The 20,309-nt window shown below is 44.9% G+C and overlaps 1 long non-coding RNA gene across 3 annotated transcripts; it reads left to right on the top strand.

The window, feature by feature from the left end:
- The first annotated feature begins 1,128 nt into the window (after positions 1–1,128).
- On the top strand, positions 1,129–12,658 carry LOC103676004. Of its 3 annotated transcripts, none has more exons than XR_571975.2 (3): positions 1,129–5,033; positions 5,661–6,126; positions 11,387–12,658. It is a non-coding gene; the product is annotated as an uncharacterized LOC103676004 (long non-coding RNA). The 3 variants fall into 3 exon arrangements; XR_571974.2 differs by lacking the exon at positions 11,387–12,658 and adding an exon at positions 6,765–11,190 and having other exon boundaries at positions 5,661–6,091; XR_005832215.1 differs by lacking the exon at positions 11,387–12,658 and adding an exon at positions 6,765–11,190.
- The last annotated feature ends 7,651 nt before the right edge of the window (positions 12,659–20,309 follow it).

The raw sequence follows: 20,309 nt of genomic DNA, 5'->3' as shown, positions 1-20,309 counted from the left end.
ACTAGCTGCAATATGGTTTATTTCTGGTGAGTTAATGTCAAGAGACAGTCTTTGAATTCCTTTGGAAGATTTGTAGAAAAGAACATGTTTCCGTCACGTTAGCCTGTAGGTCACTTGTCACTGTTAACGGACCAGTCTCAATGTGAGGCTTAAAAAGTAGTTGTACTTTAATTTTTTATCCCTTGTACACTTCAAGTCCAAAGTCTGCATGTATCAAAAAAGTTTGAAGAATTTACGTCCTGTAGATTTAACAGAGTGATTTGTTTCCTTCTCACGCTTCCAACTGAAGAATTAATACCTTTTAAAAATTACCCATTTTTTAATTGAAATATAGTTGACATGTAACATTAAATTAGTTTCAGGTGTATAAAGAATTCTCTATGAAAGTGAAGTAGCTATCATGTGCTTGCAAATAATACAGATGGATTGTTTAATTGTATTGCAAAATGTGTTTTAAAATAAACACACCCAATTTGTGACAACTAAAACAGTCATATTCTCCACATATTAAACTAATAGATGTAGAAAACTTAAGAGTTAGGTTGAGTGCTACAAAAATTGTCAAAGATTAAGAAGCAGAATAGTATCAGGAAAGTTTATTTTTGTTTATTTTGTATTTTTTTATTTAAATTCAGTTAGCCGATATATAGTACATCATTTGTTTCTGACGTAGTGTTCAGTGATTCATCAGTTGCATATAACACCCAGTGCTCATCACATCAAATGCCTTCCTTAATGCCCAGCACCCGGTTACCCCATCCCCCCACCCATCTCTCCTCCAGCAACCCTCAGTTTGTTTCCCAGAGTCAAGAGTCTCTCATGGTTTGTCTTCCTCTCTGATTTCTTCCCATTCAGTTTTCCTCCCTTCCCTTATGGTCCTCCGCACTGTCTTATAGTCCACATGTAAGTGAAACCATGTGATAATTGTCTTTCTCTGATTGACTTAGTTCACTTAGCATAATATCCTCCGGTTCCATTCTCGTCAATGTAAATGGTGGGTATTCATCCTTCTGATGGCTGAGTAGTAGTCCATTGTATATATGGACCACATCTTCTTTATCCATTCATCTGTTGAAGGACATCTCAGCTCCTTCCACAGTTTGGCTTTTGTGGACGTTGCTGCTATGAACATTGGGATGCAGGTGCCCCTTCTTTTCACTGTGTGTGTATCTTTGGGGTAAATACCTAGTAGTGCAATTGATGGGTCGTAGGGTAGCTGTGTTTTAACTTTCTGAGGAACCTCCATTCTGTTTAAATGTGAGTAACCTTTACCTCGAAGAAGACAGTTTTGTAAGGGTAAGAAAAATGTTCGTCATAAGGTTTAATAAGTATCTTGAAACAGTAAGAGTTGAGTTACTAGCTTGAAAATTGAGAGCGTGTATCTGATCACTCTCAGAAAGACTGGAGTTACGTTCACATTCTCTGGATCAGTGTTGAGGCTCATCTGGGGTCAAGTCACTGAGTAGGAAGTAACTTTTAAGGGTTTTTAAATCCCTGTTACTTCATTCTTTGCAGTAGAGAATTCTTACGTGTTTTGTTTTTAACTAATTAATCCAAGTGTTAGCTGGTTCCTATCCAGGTATTTGAGAAAATTTAAAAACCCATAGGCCCAAGGCCCAGTGAAGACCCAGTCACCATGCCACGACACTGCCAGCTGCCTCCCACAGAGGAATGTCGTACAGCTGTGTTACCAGAACACAGCTTCACATTTGAGGCAGAATGTCCGTTCTGCTGCTTATCCTCGGAGTGACTACATCACATAGAACAACATGGAAATTAGAATTTTATCCACTTGTCAGAAAATAGAGTCATGGTTTTCATGATCTAGCACTTGCCAGGAACTTGTGAGACCTCTAACATGTGTGAGAAAGTATGCAGAGAATAGACTGGCTCCATCTTGCTTTGCTAAAGTTTTTCTGAGAATTAGGCCAAAACTTCAGGAAGCAATACTGCCTGGACTGACACTGACCTACCTCTCGATTCATCTAACATGCCTGGGCTTTCCCAAATGCTATATGATGTACCTATTTGAAGAAAATATTTTTCTGCATGGTATCCTTTGCAGAAGTAAAACCTAAGAACATGTCTGTTATTTGAGTTCATTAAAAGAAGGATTACTAGATTATTCAGTGCCAGCAAAGCTTCCCCCTCCAGACAAATGTATGTGCCACTCTTCTGTCAAAGAGAATTCAAGACCTTAACCTGTTTCTTCACTTCAGCTGCAGGAAATGCTGAAATTAATTTACCTCTTAACTTAAGGAATTAACCTATCCATTTTTCTGCGTTCCATTTTTGTTTTTAATCTCTCTTTTCCATATGTCTTAACGTGGAAGTAGTCACACATCATTAACAAGTTGCAATGCTCACTTTTTCTCCATCAAGAAATGTATCTGTCTGGAGAGCTTGAGTCAGAAGTACCCCCACACTTGCAGCACGTGAGCTATGCATTAAGAACCCAGCACGTACCGAGTTACAATAGCAAACCTGCATCCCTGCCTCCATGAGCAGTACTAGCAGGAGGAAGAGGTGCCTGGTGTGTGTTGGGAGAAAGGTACAGAAGGCAGCACACCCTTACTAAGGGCCCATTATAAAGGTCCCTGCAGGACCGAGCGCACAGCAAAGACGTGTACTGTCACTGGCCATTAGCATTTTGGGGTCTGTCTAGAAACCCCGAAGCCTTTTTAGTATCCTATCTTGCCAAAGATTGGTCCCGTGAAGTTTTTTTGGTTTTTCTTTTAAGTTTTGATGTTAAGAAAAGAACTTGAACCAGTATGTCTTGTGTTCTGCGTTCATTACCACAGGTAGTATTATTTCCATTTTGTAGATGAGGAAATTGGCTCAGAAAAGTTGTTCAGTAACTTGCCCAAGGTCATTCTAGTGAGTAGCAAAGTCTAAATTTGAAAACAAGCCTGGTTAGACACTTGTGTGCACTTTGCTGGCTCTCAAAAATACTTTTAGGATAGTGAACTTATTTATGAAGTGGACTTACTGAGGAGTACCCAGGGCACTGACACCCCCAGAAAGTGCATAAGGAGTTAACCCTAACTGAGGCTGTGGCTGCACCACCAGAATGGGGATCTCAGCAGAGATGGGGGTCCCTGCGGGGTCCTGGGGGACAAGGTGATCCTGAGATTCAGGGGGCTCTCATCTCCTGTCTGCCCCAGACCTCAAATCTCAGTAGTAGAAATTAGTACTTTGTGATTTTTCCTCAACATGTTAATCATGTTAATTTCCCATCTTACCTGTGTTGATCCTCTAAATTTTTTTGAGTTAGCCCAACTATTCAGATCCAGAATTACTTTTACCCCAGTTTTTAAAACCTTGATTGAATATTTCCCCAAATTTTGACTGCCTTTTTGTTCCTAATAAACTTAACACTTGAGAGAAAGGCTATTAGCAGAAGCCTCTACAATTTAGACAATTTATTTTTAAGAGTATCCTATACGTTCTTTATTTAATTTTCTTGCCTTGAGTTTCTAGTTTCCCAGGACTATTAGCTTGAAAGTAGATACTTTTCTTGCCGACATTCTCGTGAGTTTATCTTTCCGTGTATCAGATGGCCCCATATTGAACATCCCCACCCTTCGCTGCCTCTACCATATTGGAGCCTCTCAGCGCGAGCAAAACCACTCCCGTTTTCATACATTCAGACTTCTCTTCTTAAACATCTGAGACATTTATGTTCTTGCTAATTATACTTGCCAACTGCCGTGGTCATAGCTGAACGAGGATCGTGAGATCGTAGTTTCATTCATGTCAAAAGTACTGTGTGTGTCGCCGTATGGGTGGGTGAGGCGTTTGGATCTTGTTCTGCGGCGGGCACCCCCATCGGTGCAGTTCGCCAGCTGTGTACCCCGTGATTGGCTGGGCTTTTGATGTGCAGATACTACAAGTTGGTCACAAACTTGTGTACAATGGGCCTGTTCTGGTTCATGTGAAAATCAACATCCTTTTTTGTGTTCCCGGGTGACAAGATGCTACAATACTATTAGCATTTGCAAAGAGTGTGCTCTGTCCAAGGGTGTAACCACAGATCGTGTGCTGCTCAGTTTGTGTTTCTCTATTATGTGAGAGACACAAAGAAGCTGAAGGCTGGCAAAGGCCTGTCAAATCTTGTAATGTAGCGCTCGACCCCCAAACTCCACTTGGCCTCCGAGCATCTCTTGTTCCCTGTTCCACCCCTTTCCCTGAATGGGCTCTGAGGTAGGTAAATGAATTCAGAGGCCTGGTAGGCGGGGGATTCCTTTCTGACCTCATTCCTGTACCATTTGTTTGCAGGCTTGTAGGGGGAGAGGAGGACATTTTGGAATCCTTTGTGTTAAATAATTTTCTTGCAGGTTGGGGAGTTAATGGTAACTTTGTCTGAAGCCAACCGAGCAGAAAGCCTCCACAGACCAGGCGTGGCACGCTCAACCAACCTCCTCAAAACTACAAGATGAGAATGTGGAAATAGGGAAGTTTCCAGAGCAGATGCATACAGAGCACATCTGCATGTTTCCCATCTGGTAGTGGGAAGCCGAGATCTTCCTGTGTATATAAAATAGAGTGATTCTTCCTTTAAAAAATTGTTTCCTCTTTCTGAACTACCATAGCTTTTATCAGTAATGCCTATAGTTTGGATACGTATATTCGGAGACATTTTTAAAGCCTCCCACCACCTGGCTGGCTGTATAGAGTATGGTGTGGTTTGTAGAGGATTTCTATCATTTTTTTTACCCTCAGCTTCACTTTGTTTATCTAGCCAGTGAATTACAGTTTTAAAACAATGATAGCTCACGTTTTGCAAAAGAAGAAAAGAGGTCCAGAGAGAAGGAACAATTTGTTCCCTTAGTGGCAGAACTAGAACCCTTCTCTGCTGACTCCTAAGCATGTACAGTGGTCCTCCCTTATCCACAACTCCAGTGACCCAGGGGCAGCCTCCGTCCGGAAGCAGGTGACCGTCCTCTTGAGGCATCATCGGGCCAGTTGTGTCCTAACACCACACCACAGTGCCTACGCCATTCCCCTCATTTCGTCTCATCTCAAGAAGGAGGGTGAGTACAGTCCAATAAGGTATTTTAAGAAAGAGACCATATTCACATAACTTTTATTACAGTATATTGTTATAATTGTTGTATTTTATTATTGGTTATTGTTAATCTCTTACTATGTTTAATTTTTAAACTAAACTTTATCATAGGTATGTGTGTACAGGGAGAAGCATGGCATCTGTAGGGCTCAGAACTATCTGCAGCTTCAGGCATCCACAAGGGGTCTTGAAATGTCCCCCCCTTGCTGATCATGGGGGACTACTATACTGTGTCTGTTCCAAGAAGATTGAAGTCAGGCCACAAACTCAGTGCCCCCCAAAGTCAGGCATTTTGTAAAAGAAGCTGGAGATTTGGATATTTATTTGAAACCTCCCTACTTTTGAACGGTAGCAGCTAATTTAAAAATCTTGGGGCATCAGGGTGGCTCAGTCGGTTGAGCGTCCGACTCTTGATTTCGGCGCAGGTCATGATCTCAGGGTCCTGGGATCCAGCCCCACGTCAGGCTTCTAACTCAGCGGGGAGTCGGCTTGAGATTCTTTGTATCTCCCACTCCCCCTGCCCCTACCCCTGCATGCTCACTCGCTCTCTCTTTCTCTCTCTCTCTCTCTCAAATAAATAAATCTTTTGAAGAAGATCTTCAGCGGTGTGTGAGTCAGACAGAAACATCCACAACCAGCATGCTGCCCAGCCACAGGTCACCATGTGCGTCTTGAACTGCAGCGCTCTGTCCGCCGCTGGCCTCAGTGCATCTGCGTGACAATCCTAAGGGCTTCTGACGAGAACATGATTCCTGGTCATGCTTCGGGATGCGTAGATGTTGAGCTTCATGTAGACGCGTGGAGCTTTAACCTTAAATGAAGCTAAATGATGAGGGTGGACTGAAGGGAAAATGTCATGTATTAAATGCCAACTATATTAAATATATATTAAATATGTTAGTTTACTTATTCTTACTCCCTAACGTAGGCGCCGTCACCATTTTTCAGCACGTCAACGCCTGCTCGGAGAGGTTCCCTGAGTTCCCAGGCTGGCAAGTTGGCTGCGTCTGTCTGGGATCCCATGTGAGTTTGCCTGCAGAGCCTGGAAAACAGAGCAGGTATTGAATGGGCTGGCGACGTGCCAGGAGCCCCCTTCCCTTACCCACTCACCTGTCCCGACCCGACAGTTCCTTTTCGTGGTGTGAGCTGCAGGAAAGGGTATGCATTCCGAGAGAGACACTTAATATATACTACATCGAACGCAAGGGATAAGTTGGTGCTGAGAGGAAACCCTGATCGAGTAAGGTGTATGTATTTATATAGAAGTCTCTTGTTCCACACATCTAACTTTTTCAAGTTCGGAAAGTCACGCTGGTGAACTTCAGCGGGGAAAGTGTCCCTGAGGCCTGTTTTACACATTTTAAGTGAATCCTGAGTATTCAGAGCATATTCTATTTTTAGGGTTTACTGAGGAAGAGGTAGCCCAGAATTCTGGTAATTATTTTGTATTTGTTGCTCAGCTTGAATAAAATCATCTCACTAACTAAAGGGTACGGTACCGTACGGGAGAGCCGGTTGTCTACTGTGTGTGTGTGTGTGTGTGTGTGTGTGTGTGTGTTTATCCTGCATTTGTAAAAAGGGTTTGTCTCTGGTTCCAGAAAAGCAATCCGTGTGTGTGTGTGTGTGTGTGTGTGTGTGTGTGTGTGTGTGTCTATTTATCCTGGATTTGTAACAAAGGGTTTGTCTCTGGTTCCAGAAAAGCAATCCTATTTGGAGAAATTCTGTCAGGAAAGAAGGCAATGACATGCGCACACGCAGAGTTCAAACCCGTGCGTTTGGATCTTCAGAAGGGCGCAGCAGGGCACACGGCCATGAAGCACAGGAGTCCTATTCTGATGAATCATGCTCCGCTCCCCGCATGACCTTATTAGCGCCACTTCCTTCTCCAGGCCCGACGTGGGAAAGCACAGTGAGCTGGAGAGTCCCACAGGTTTCCCCCAGCCCAGGTCACCTCTGAGTTTCTGCGCCTGATTAAACTTGGCATCCAGAGAAACCAAGGGACCATGCATCCTGGTCCAACGAAGTCAGGCAAGATATTTCCCAGGGGACATTCTGTTTTAAGTGAAAGGCATTCTAATACTTGCCTCCAAACCAGATACAAGGTGTTTCTCTCTCAAATCCTTCTAAATAATGAGAGTTACCATGTACTGTTTGTCAGGCACTGTTGGAAGCACTTAAATTGTCTGAATGTTGTTCATTTCCACAACCCTGAGAGATAGGTACTATTATTTTTCCCATTTTATAGGCAAAAACCCCAAAACAGAACCTCTAAATCATTCAAGTTGTCAGAGTTTGCTTAGCTTATAAGTGGCAAAGCTGGGATTTCCACCTGAAAGTCTGGTTCCTGGTCTGTGCCCCTCACCGCCCTGTACTGTAAATTGTTTCTCGACCAGAAGTGGCCTGCATTGCCCAGTAGGAGGCATGAGGAAGAAGTTACTGTTGGCAAAGACGTCAGAGAAGTTTGAGAGGTGGTGAGTTCAGAAGGGAGGCATTTGGGAGCTGTAGGTAAGAGAGGTGCTGCTTTCTCAGGAATGTTTGCACAGAGAAATAGCTTTGCTGGCTCACGGGTGCCTTGGTTCCACACCCAAGTCCTGAGATACCCCTGGCTGCCAACAAGACTGCTCACATCCAGCAGCAACTCCCTGCCAAGGGCAAAGGTTAATCTGCGTTGGAACAGGGATGAGCAAAGAGACCTAAATCCAAAGTAGGTTTCCAAAGAGACTGACTATTGGCTGCCTGATAGAGGGTACAGTGCGACTTGTGTGAACTTAGGTTCACGGCCAGGCCGAAAAGGGATTGCCTTGTCTACTAAGAGCCCCACTCCCAGGCCATGCTTTCACCACCATGTGGGCATAAGGAACCTAGATGGGGAGCATTTTAGATTACAATAGGGTGGTTTGCATTTGCTGGTTTTGCATTTTTCTAATCTCAATGGGTTTTCCTTTATTCTCGTTTTATACCACCACTTTGACGTACTGTGTTCGGGGTACTCTGGATAGAGTTATCTGGAAATAAGACAAATGGACTTTTTAAAAAAATTTTTAAGAGATTTATTTATTTATTTTAGAGAGAGAGAGAGAATGTGCCCCTGCAAGTGGGGGGAGGGGCGGAGGGAAAGACTCTCAAGCAGACTCTGTGCTGAGCACAGAGCCTGATGTGGGTCTCGATCCCAGGACCCTGAGATCATAACCTGAGTCAAAATCAAGAGTCAGGGGCTCAACCTACTGAGCCACTCAAATGCTCCAAATGAGCTTTTAAAATATCCGTGAATCCCAGGATCTAGAAACAAATTGGTATCTTCTGTGAAGTCTATATATCTATTAAGTACACACTGGCTTTCCTTTCATTCACAGCCAAGCTCCTTAAAGAGAAATCATCCACATTCCTTGTTCAGCTCACTCCAAGCTCGCATTTTCTTTCACCAGCTGGGCACCTCTGCCTCCTGCCTCTCACTGAGGCCACCACTGTCGCCCAAACACTCTTTTACTTACTTGGCTATTTAAGACTGTGACATCCGTTCCCTCTTCCACTCCTTCCCTCTCTCTCTGTAAACCCTTATTTCTTTGGCTTCTGTCCTTTGATGACACCATTTTCTCCTGGTTTCCCTTCTAGTAACAAAGCAGCTGCTGATTGTCAGTGCTGTTTGCAGACCTTCCTAGATGGTGGCCTTTCCCGGAGCTCTTCCTCAGTCGCACGTTCTCCCTGGCTGGTCAACTCCCTTCCGTGTTTGCAGTGACTGTCACTCTCTGGCTCCGTCCCAGTCCTCTCCCCATACCCCAAAGCCCCATCCCCAGCTGTCCACTCACATGTCCCACAGACACCTGTCCATAGTGAGACCACTGTTTTCTCCATTAAAACTGTCCCTTCTCCAGACCTCACTATTTTGGCGACAGACACTGTTAGGTACACAAGGCAGACATCTAGGAATCTCCTCTGATACAGGAACAAACCCAATTGCCAGTCTCTCTAGTTTCATCCTTCTATCTTGTGTCCCCATCCTATGACCTCTGCGCACATCAGACAGCCCTCGTGTCTCACTGCATTGCCACTGCAGACCTTCATTGCCCCCTTCCCCCCATCCATCCTCCACACTCTTGCCAGAATGATGTGTCCAAAGTGCAAATGTGACTTCTTAACTAAAACTGTCTCCAGATTTTCAAAGTTCAAACTCTTCAGCTCCTAGCTCTGCCCGATGAGGGATCTGCTCACCTCTCGAACAGCAATTCCAGCCCCGCTCTTCATCCCGCATCCCTGTTAGAGCCCCAGAGCCCCCTGCTCCGTCACACTGCTTCCTGCACACGCGCTGCTCAGACTGGACCGGGCTCCTTGGTCTGATGACCCTCCTGCCTCCCTGGGAACCCTGATCCAGCACCACCTGCTCTGGGGAACTTCTGTGACTCCTTCCTTACTCCGTTGTCTCCCACCTGAGTGAACTGCCCTACATTAGCGCCTTAAGCACGCGCCTGTCCTAACGCAGCAGTGCGTCCTGCAGTTACCGATCGCTCCTGCGTTTCCTCACAAGACCGAAGGGTCTCTGAGGGCAGGGGCTGTGTGGTCTCTCTTTTCATATACCTAACACTTAGCCTGTCACAAATACAGAAAAACTATTTAAAGGAGTCAGTTGTTCATGTTTATAAAGCATACGGTATGTAGATTCTGAGTTACATACAAATTACTGTTTACTGCTATCTGTACGTTTACTGTGTGTGTATGTGTGTGAAAGAGAGAGAGAGAGAGAGCTTCTTTCATTTGCTAACTGGTATACAACAATTAACTCTTCAACTGGCAAAAAATTGGACCCATAATCAGGATTTGCTATAATCTGGAAAGTCCTTTTCATCTTTCGTCTTAATTTCCTCATTGATAAAACAGGGTTTGATTGGATATTCACTAAAGGTCCTTCTAATGCCGATATTTGTGAAAACTTCTATTTTTATATAAAACTGCCTCTTATAAATAAAACTACCCTCAAAAATAAAATATAACACTACCCTTAATTAGCTTAGAGCTTTCAGAGCTATTATCTCATTTGATCTTCACAATATATCAATATGGTGGAGAAGATCGTCATTGTGATGGGATGAGGAGAATTCAGTTATTAGCCTACTGTAAGCATTTATCTAACCTTAATCAAACAGTTTGACTCTAGCACTAAATTTCTGAAATATTTATTTGTTCAGCACAGGGTGCATCTCTAATTTTTTTAGCTGTCAGAGCTGTAGTCAAGATAGAAAACATTTTCAGAAGGAAGTGCTTGCCTTTTCTTGCTTGGCATGTGGAGAGCCTCTCCTCAAGGAATTGCCCTCTTACCAGCCGGGTCTTCCTCTGCACCCACAGTTAGTAGAGGGCGGCCTGTGGACCCTGGGGGTCCTCAAGACCCTTCCGGAGCTCACAAGGTCAACATGATTTTGTAATAATACGAATATGTTATTTGCTCTTTGCAGTACGCTGCTATCCACTGATATGCCAGAGTCGTGGTGGGTAACCCCGCTCGGCATGAACCGGGCAGTGGGGCCGCCGTGCGCTCGCGGGCGTAGTGCCGGCCGCACCCTGACGCACTCACAGCTTAGGGAAAAGAAAAAGGCAACTTAACGAATGGCTTGGTGAAGTAGCAAAAATTAGTCATTTATTTTATTAATTTGTATTACTCTTATTTTATTGATTTTTGCTTTTATTAGATCTCCACCCTTAAGTGCTTTTCATGTCTTTTTCATGGTGTATGTGACAAATTAGGAGGTTCGCATAAAACACTTTGCAACCCAAAATATGATGGTCATCTTGAGGAAAAATACTTGTGCAGTTATGTGATTTGTGACCTAAAGTCTCACTTTTTTTGAGGAATGCCATTTTGCTGAGGATGACTGAGGAACTATGGGAGTTCAAACTTAGTCATGTGGCAGACATTTGCTTGAAAATAAGCAGAGTGGACCTGCCACTTCCCGGAAAACAACTCTGTTGTATTCGTTGCCAATGATAAAACTTATACATTAGGCAAAAAGCAGAATCTGGAAAAACAATGAGCTTGACAACTTCTCAGTATTTATCTGGCGAAGTGGATGATGACTTTGATGAATGTATCTTTTTTTTCATTTTTAAAAGCATTTTTTAAAAAACTTTTTTATTTGAGAATAATTGACACACCGTGTTACATCGTTTCAGGTGTACAACATAGTGATTCAACTTCTCTGTAGCGTGCTCACCACAAGTGCAGCTCCCATCTGTCACCGTGCAACACTATTACAGTGTCATTGAATATATTTCCTATGCTGGGCCTTTTATTCCCATGACTTAGATGAATGTTTCTTTTTGATATTGTAGAAAGAAATGTGTTAGTTAGAAGATCTGCATAACCAAGGAAACCAGTATTTTCCAAATGGCTAAGGCATGATGGGGCCAAGTCAAGCATGGGGAAAGCTCCTTTCCAAGGGGAAGGTGGACCGATGGATTTTACATCACAGAGTATGAGAAGTTGACTGATACGGTTTCAGGGTCTACACTGCAACTAACCTTTGTCAAGTGTTGATGGAGTACCGAAGGAGATTCACGATTAACTGGAAAGCTATTAAATTCTCCTTCTCTTTTCTAATTACATTACGGTGTGAGAGGAAGTTTTCTTCATATACTTCAACCAAAACAATATGTTGCAATAGGTTGAATGTAGAAGTGCTTGGAAGAATCCAGTTATCTTCTATCAAGCCAGACATCAAAGAGAATTGCAAAAATAAGCTACTCTTATTGCTACAGTTTTTGTCATAAGAAATGTAATTTTATGTTAACATAAAGTTGTTTTATGTTTTAAAATAGTTAATGAGTATGTATCTTAAATAATTCTCCATTTCAATTGTGAATATACCAATATCAAATATTATATTAAATATTAAATATCAATACACATAACCCACCTAAAGAAAAATTTCTCTGGGATACTCAATAATTTTTAAGAGATTAAAACTTTGAAAATCACTGCTTTGTACTCTGAGGCTTAGCTATATAGGACCAGACCTTTTCTTTGTTTAAAATATCCGAAGCAATGCACTCCCCATTAGAATTACCTCTTAGTTTCTTAGCCTGAATTCAAGATGGATTTTAAATCCATGGCAAGTGTTAAAAGCAGTCTAGCAAAGTCAGTGATTGTTGGTATGTGAGTTGCACATTAAACCACTTGAAAGACAGCTTAAGGAAACGGTTCTAAGATTAGAGATGACATGTTTAATGCAGCACACGAGAATTTTTGTTTGTTTTGAGGACCCACTGTTGATAGAGGGTCTCAGCCCTCAGTGTCAGGGAGAACTGTGCTTCCCCTGAGCAACTGGTATGCTCTGACCATCCATGGACCATTTTTCTCCCTTTTCTTGGGCTGCTAGGAAGTCCGAAGTTACATTGTTAGCTCAGCCTTGCTCCCATATGGAAACTGACATTTACTTGTAACTTGTTAACATTTAATTGTGGTATTAAGCTTTCCTCTGCCTTGGTTCTATTTTGCTCTAATTGTCTTTGATTTCTTCATCTGAATTTTTATGGGTATTTCCAAAAGCTACCTCCAATCCTTTGCCAAATAAAGGTAAAGTATATAAACGTAAGTGCACTCAACTACCAGTGACACCGTCACTTTGCTCTCCTCGGTGTACCGACACCAGCTCCTTTCTAAGCAGCAGGATGCATGTCTGGGGTTTCTTTGTTATGTCCTTTGATTCGTCCGTAGAATAGGGACAGGGAGTAGTGAGGGAAGCAGCATAGCAATGCCTTATGAAAATCTGGCTCTCCATCCAACCTGCGCCAAGAGCGGAGGAGCTAGCCAGACCCAGAGGCGGTGGAGCAGGAAAGCAGCCAGCAGGCAAGCCGGTGGGTGGGAGGGGGAGGCAAGCCCCCAGGCCGCCAGGACGAATCTGGTCCTCTAATGAAAGAGCCCTTCTATCCAGGGGATTATAAGAATATTCATGACCCTTGAGATCAGCAGGTGAGGCTCAGCCCTCCCTACTCATCCTTTGGGCAAATAGTCCAGAAAGCCGAGGTTGCCAGGATGAGAAAGGAACAGTGGGAGTTGGGAGCTTTTCCTGCTTCCCTAGGCCCCCAACCCCCTTTATTTTCAGAGGAGGGCAGGGTGGGGGGCACTTGTCCTGAGGTGAAGCAAGGACTGTGTCTTTCATTTCTAAAGAGCAGGCAGCGAGGCCGAGGCAGAAGTCCCGTGACATGACTTGAGACACAAAATGGTATCTTAGCATCGAAGACCCCCTTTGACAACAAGAAGAAAAGCCCTTTTCTTCCCAGCCCGGATTAGGCTAGGAGGGAATTCTCCCGAACATGTGTGCATTGTTTCGTGGAGGGCAGCCAGGCTGGCCTGGGGCTTGCCTCCCAAAGTCAGCCCAAGGAAGCTTGTCCCCGTGTAATTAAAAGGGAAGGCAAACAGCAGGGAGTCTTGTTCCGCTGCTGCCCACCAAAGTGGGGTCCCCGGGGGACGGTGTGGCCCAGGAAATTGGCTAAATTAATGGTTATTGGACGCCTCGCTGAATGCGTGGGCCCTGGAGGCAGAGAGAGGGCAGGGCAGGCAGTCTCTTCAGAGCTCTTCTGATCAAATGGGAAAAAGAGTCATTCTCAGAGAACGGAGATGTCTAAGCAACTTGCCACCTGACGGCGCAGCAAGTCTGCCCTGGGGACAGGGCACCTGCAGCGAGGGGTCAGCCCCTTGTGGAAAGCAGAGCCTCTAGGCAGCGTTTCCAGGCCCTCGTTTGTCCAGCTGACGCAGGCGGGGCCCCTGTCTTTCTCCAGCTGACAGCAAGGCTGGGAGCCAGGAGGTCACAGGTCATGGCCGCCGCTGCTGGGGCCTGGAGCTCACAAAGGGGACAGACTTTCTGGAAAGTAGTCTCTTGTGTTTGTCAATGGGAAAGTGTCTCACTCAGAAGTTACTGGGGGGGATGTAAGATCCTGAACCGGAGGCTACATGTTTGGCATCGGTAGGGTTTAGCTCCGTTATGAAAAAGAAAACTTCTTCAGGAAAAAAAAAAAGTCTAATTACCATTTCCTGAAAACTTCAGTTCAAGACTGGGAACTCCATGCCTCATGTTCCCAGCTGCCTCCTGTGCGGGTCTCCGGGTTGCATTTACCCAGGGCTGCAGGCGATCTGGAAACTCCGGAGTCCCCGCCACAGCCGGACGCCCAGGCTACAGGGTGCAGGTATCAGGGCCAACATCCGGGAAACCAAGCAGGGCTGATTTTCCTACTCTGCGGGCCCCCAGCGCTCTGCCTGAGGCCACGCACGCCCTGAAGGCGCTGGCAGGTGAGCAGGCGGGGCTGGGTCCTCCACTCTCTCTGGTAAGTGCTGGCTCTAAGTCAATATTGCAGAGTAGACATGGCTCCTCTGACTCTGCAAATATTGGACCAAAAACCTGAGTACGGCGATGCTGTTGACAGTTACGAGATGTGGCATTGTTGTCTTTGTCACCATGAAGTGCAGCTCGGGGGAGCCCGGCCTAACACCCTGTGTACACAGAGGGCCAGTGTGCTGGGGGCCCGTGTGTTTGCTCTGCCAATATGAGCGGGCGGCCGGCCTTCCAGCCTCCCGCTCCAGGGGGACAGCCAGGGGCGCTAGCCGCGCCCCGCCCTCTCCTGCGTGCCCCCGGGGGAGGGGTGCTGACCGCAGCGCCCAAGGCTCGTGCTTCCTTTCCTCCCTTTTCAGTTCGTTTTTTTTTTCTTAAATAGTTTGAAGTGGAAGGTACGCATGTCATCTGTGCGGCCTCATGCGTTTTCACAACCCGCCACGCCCTTACACCCAGCAGGTCAAGAACCTCAACGTGCTCAGCCTCCCACAAGCCCACCTGTGACCCTCCAGCCATCACCCCCGGCAAGGCTGACCACTCTCCTGATGTCTAACATAGAGCAGTTCACCTGCTTTAAGCCACATGATTTTGGAAACTTCCCTTGGCATTTGAAGCCAGCCTATTATGTGTCTATCGAGCAGGGCTTGGTTCCAGCACAGGCTGGCACCGACTGACCTCAGCTCTGCCCTGACCCCAGCAAGCCCCTTCCCTGCTCTGGCACCGGGGTGGATTCTGTTAGAGGGCAGAGTTCGTCTCATGTCTCTTAGGGCCCTTCTGGTACCAGTGCGGTCCCTGGCTCCACTCTGCTGTCTTGAGCATGAGGACGCTGACGGGCTGACCGCAGGAGGGCTGTCTAAGCCGGTGGCAACGCACGGGCTCAGGTGTCCCGTCCCAAGAAGGTGGCAGGTGCCCTGCCCACCATACCTCACTGTACCTCCTCCTTCCATGCCACCATCCAGAAACATCAGAAGACGGGTCGTTTACGGATTCCCTCCACATCACCAAATACACCTGAGTTATTCCAGTCCTGAATCCGCTCCATCCTTCTGCCTGAAAACCCTCCCAGGCCGATTGAGAGGCAGAAGGGGGGAACCTCCCTCCAACTGTGTTCTGCTATGTGATACCCCACTCCTTTTGCATTCCTAAAGCAAATCGGTGGTTGGGGGATGAAAGGGAGCTTAAAATGGATGATAAAAAAGCATGCCAGAGCTAGGGGTTCAACTTTCTCCCTCAACAGGTGGGGAACCTGAGGCCCAGAACGGGAGGGGACTTGTTTGAGACTACGTGGAGTGTGTCTGGACAGGCTCCCTCCAGTTTGCCATATCCAGCCCTAGAATGCTGTTAAAGAACTTCATTGCTAATGTCAAGGGACACACACACACAATCACCACTGCCAGGCCCCTCTCCACATACCCAAACACACAACAAAAGTGACTGTTCCCATCAGGAGAATTCTGCATGTCACCTACTTCTCCTGGCATTCATATCGACCCCATTCCCACCCCACCCAGGGCTCTTAGGGGATCTGTGCTTCCCATGGTCACAACGACCCCGTGTCCTACTACTGGGAGTTCTGCGTTTTGGCTTGTGTTACCCCATGTTACACATGTGGCCAAGAAACTGGGCTGGAAATGCCATGTTCCGGAGAGACTTCTGTCGCCGCTGCCCAGCTGAATCAGCAGTAGAGCCTCCCAATCTCCTTCTTGCCTGAGTCCAGAGTCTGGCTCCCTCTCTCCTGAGTACTCACGGTGGATTCCCGCTTGCCAGACTGTCAAGACACACCACCCACCAGAGGCCAAAGGGCACGGCAGAGACCAGCAGCGCAGGGGCCTGTGGGGGGGGGGGGCAGATGCCCTACAGCCCCTGCAACCTTGGGAACCTTTCCCTTGTCTTGAGGCCTTTGCTCACTTCCCTCCAAGATACACACCAGCAACGCCCCAGACCTCAACACTGGACTCCCTAAAAACTGGAAGCTGGGGGCGAGGGGGAGGTGCTGTGTCGGCACAGGTGCACAAGAATTCTTGGGAAGCTCTGGGGGCTCTGTGGCCTTGGGAGGAGCCCACTCCAGGAAGGAGGGTTCCGTTCCATTCAGTTCTTCCTCCTGGCGGGGAGAGACAGGGGTGAACAAAACATGCACCTTCAGCTCAAGAAGCTCACCACGTTTGGTAGGGGTTGAACTTGAAGAAGAGAGTCATAATCCTGGATCTCAGGCAACAAAATAACTTTAGACCACCAGCACTCTGAAAAGGAGCAAGACGAGAGTGGATTCAGCCTAGGTGGGCTTTGTGGAGGAGGTGGCATGTGAGCTGAGCTGAACAACATCCTTCAAAAAGTGAACCATCCTATTTTCCCTTTGGCATAGTAAGCTCTTTCTTCATCACCGTGAAGGCTGGAAAATTTACAGTGAAAATGCACCTAGAGGGTTTCTGGCGCATGACAGGTGTTCACTAAACGTCACACATGGAGTTAGGGAGCAGCAGCTGGCCTGGTGTGATTAGAGCCGAGTCTGTGTCTTTGTCAAGGGAAGAAGGCTGGGTGGTGAGACGGAAGTCAGGTTTGGGTTACATTGTGACCAGCTATGGAGTTTAGATTTTTATCCTGAAGGTGATGGGGAGCCATTGAAGAATTTTGAGAAAGAAGAGACATAATCAGAATTGCTTTATCAAAAGATCCTTTTGACCACAGTACAGAGTGGAGAGTGGTTTCGGAGGTGAGGAGGTGGAAGTCAGACTAAAAGTGGAGGCTGGGTGACCTTTATGAGTCTTTACCATGGTCCAGGTGTGAAGTGACAAGGTCACAGCCTGACCATGGCAGCAAGGATGAAGCTGATGGGACCAACATGGGGGTTCACTCTTTGTCTGTGGCTGGGCATACCCTCCCTCAGTGTTTGTGTGGGGGAGGGGAGGAGCAGGGGTGTGGTCTGCATTTGAATGGTTCTCAGAGAAAGCCACCAGGAAAGATGCCCCAGAAGTGGGCAAGGGCAGCAGATGGGCCAGGAGGTAAGCAATAGCTGCTCTTGGCCGTGTCCTGGTTCTGGCCTGGACTTGGCCTTGGTTCCAGAAACAAGGTTCTTCTTAGCTGCAGCTTGCAGAGCTGGGATGGGCTCAGACTCCTGAACCCTGGTTTTAGGCTCTTTACTGGGCAGCATGCCTGTCCCTGAGCACCCATATCTCAGCAGCATATTTCTTACAATTATCCTGTGAGGAAAGCTTTATTTCGTATAGTCTAGGCCTGCTGAGAATGAGCCCTTTCAGCTTTTATATGTCTCAGGAAGTCTTTACTTCACCTTCCTTTTTGAAAGATATTTTCTTTGGGTATAGAATTCTAAGTTGGTTTTCTTTTTTCAGAACTTCATTGATGTTTCTCCACCATCTTCTGACTTGCATTGTTTTCTTTGTGAAGTATGCTGGCATTCTTGTTCCTTTTTGACATACTGTGCCTTTTTTTCTAATTGTTTTTATGTTATTTTATTTTTCTTTTTATTACTGGTTTTAAGCTGTTTGGTTAGGGTATGCCTTGTACTTTTCTTCATATTTCTTGTGCTTGGGGGTTTATTGACTTTCTTGGATCTGTAGGTATTTTTTTAAATTAAATGTACAAAAACTTTAGCTATTATTTCTTCAGTATTTTCTTGAGCACTCTCTCCTCTTCTTCTGTGACACAATTACATATATTAGGCCACTTGGAGCTATCTTGCAACTCATTGATTGTCTATTTTTTCCTGTTCTCTTTTTATCTCTGGGTTTTATTTTGGCTCTCATTTGGTGTTCTGTTGCTATGTCATTGAATTCACTAATCTTCTCCTCTATCATCACCAATCTGCTCTTAATTTCATCTAGGGTATTTTTCATATCAAACCCAGGATGATGGAAACTTGGGGTGGTGGACGGAAAACCTAATGCCAGCATCTGGAGGAATCATAGACGGTTTTCTGGAAGAAGTAGCATTTGAGATCAGCCTCAAGTGATAGGGAGTAAGGGTATTTCGGGAAGAAATGGATGCAAAGAGAAAAAGGAGCACTCATCACTGGCAGACAGACCAGCAGAAAGCAAGGCACAGAGGTCAGGAAGGGTCTTGCTGGTGTGGACACCAGCTGCCTGGAGTATGGTGGAAGGACAGGAAATGGGCTGGCATGTGAGTGAGGAGAGCCTTGAATGGCAGAGTGACTCTTTTACAGTTTTAGAGGAAAGAGCATTAGGCTGCGATTGCAATAAAAATCCTGCCATAAAGCTCAAAACCAAATAAAACAAAACCAGAATTCCTGAGACAGAGTTACAGACTCCTTGCATCAAAGTCATTTCCTCTCCTTGGTAATTAGCTCTCACATCAGAAACAGGAGGGTTGAACATTACTTCTTTACAGTTTTGTACACTTGATCTCTAAGGTCTTTTTCTGCTCTAAACGTGCACAGTTCCATGAGTCAACATAATTTTAGTAGCATTGGGAGTCATTTATTGTGTTTGGGCAGGAGAGTGACATGCTTTTAAGAAGATGATTACTTGAGCAGTTATGAACAGGCCTGGTGAGTAAGTTCTCATTATAGTCATGCATAGTGAGACTTAGAGGGAAGGTACTATTTGCACAGATGACAGTATGTGTTTTTCCCACTCGTGAGGATGAAGAGAGGGTCGGTCAGAGAGAGGTAGCAGGAAGGATGTGTTTTTGAAGGTCTATTTTGCAATCAAATAAACATCAAATGATGGCTTCATGGGTTGAATGCAACCCAAAAGTGTTTCAGTGGGAAATCCCAGCTGAAGGCTGGGACACCATTTATTCTCACTCCAAGCTCTTTTACTGTAGCAAGAATTAAAGCAGTCATGGGTTCTAGTTTTTATTCTGTCACAAATGAGATTCTGTTACCTATATGAGTCTTGGTTTCTTCATCTATAAAATAGTAAGAATTATGCCATACTCAAAGATTTTTGGTAAAATGTAAGTATGATTAGCATGTAATTAAAGTTAGGAGCTTCATCAATATCCCAGCAGATATCTTAAAAAAAATTTTTAAGTAATCTCTGTGCCCAATTTGGGGCTTGAAGTCACCACCCCAAGATCAAGAGTTGCGTGTTCTACTGACTGAGCCAGTCAGGTGCTCCCAGCAGAATTTTTAAGTAGAAATTGACAAACTGATTCTAAAATTCACATGGCTATGCAAAGGACTTAAAAACCAAAACAAATTTGCAAAGAAGAATAAACTGAAACAAGATGAGCAATAGTTGATTTCAAGACTTATTGTAACGTGGGTGGGGACAGCTTAAGACAATTCAGTGGAACAGAATAGAATACAGAAATAAACCCATGCATATATTGACACCTGATTTTTGATAGATGTGTAAAGACAATTTAGTGAAGAAAGAATAGTTTTTTCAGCAAATGCTGCTAAAACCATTGAATATGCAAAAAAAAAAAGCTTTAACTCACCATACACATAAATTAACATGAAATGGATCATAAGCATAAATGTAAAAGCTATAACTATGAAACTTCTAGAAGAAAACATAGGGAAAAAAATCTTCGTGACCTTGAATCAGATACTACAACTAAAGTACTATTCATAAAAGAACAAATTGATAAACGGGACATCATCAAAATGTAAAACTTCTGCTCTTCAAAAGGCAAACCACAGACTGGGAGAAAATATTTACAAATCTTACATCTGATAAAGGTCCTGTATGTAAAATATATAAAGAACTCTCAGAACTCAATTGTAAGAACTCAAACAACCCAATAAAAATATGGGCAACAGATTTTAACAGACATTTCAGCAAAGAAGATGTATGATGGCAAATAAACACATGGAAAGATGAGGTTCCGCTACAAACTACACCTATTAGAAACGCTAAAATTAGAGACTGACCACACCAAGCGTTGATAAAGGTGTGGAGCAATTGGAATCTTCATACGCTATTGGTGGAAATGTAAAATAC

This window comes from Ursus maritimus, unplaced genomic scaffold (assembly GCF_017311325.1).
Source record: "Ursus maritimus isolate PB19 unplaced genomic scaffold, ASM1731132v1 scaffold_4, whole genome shotgun sequence".
Taxonomy (NCBI): Eukaryota; Metazoa; Chordata; class Mammalia; order Carnivora; family Ursidae; genus Ursus; species Ursus maritimus.
The sequence above is the reverse complement of the archived record's forward strand: the minus strand, read 5'-3'. Positions and strand labels throughout refer to the sequence as shown.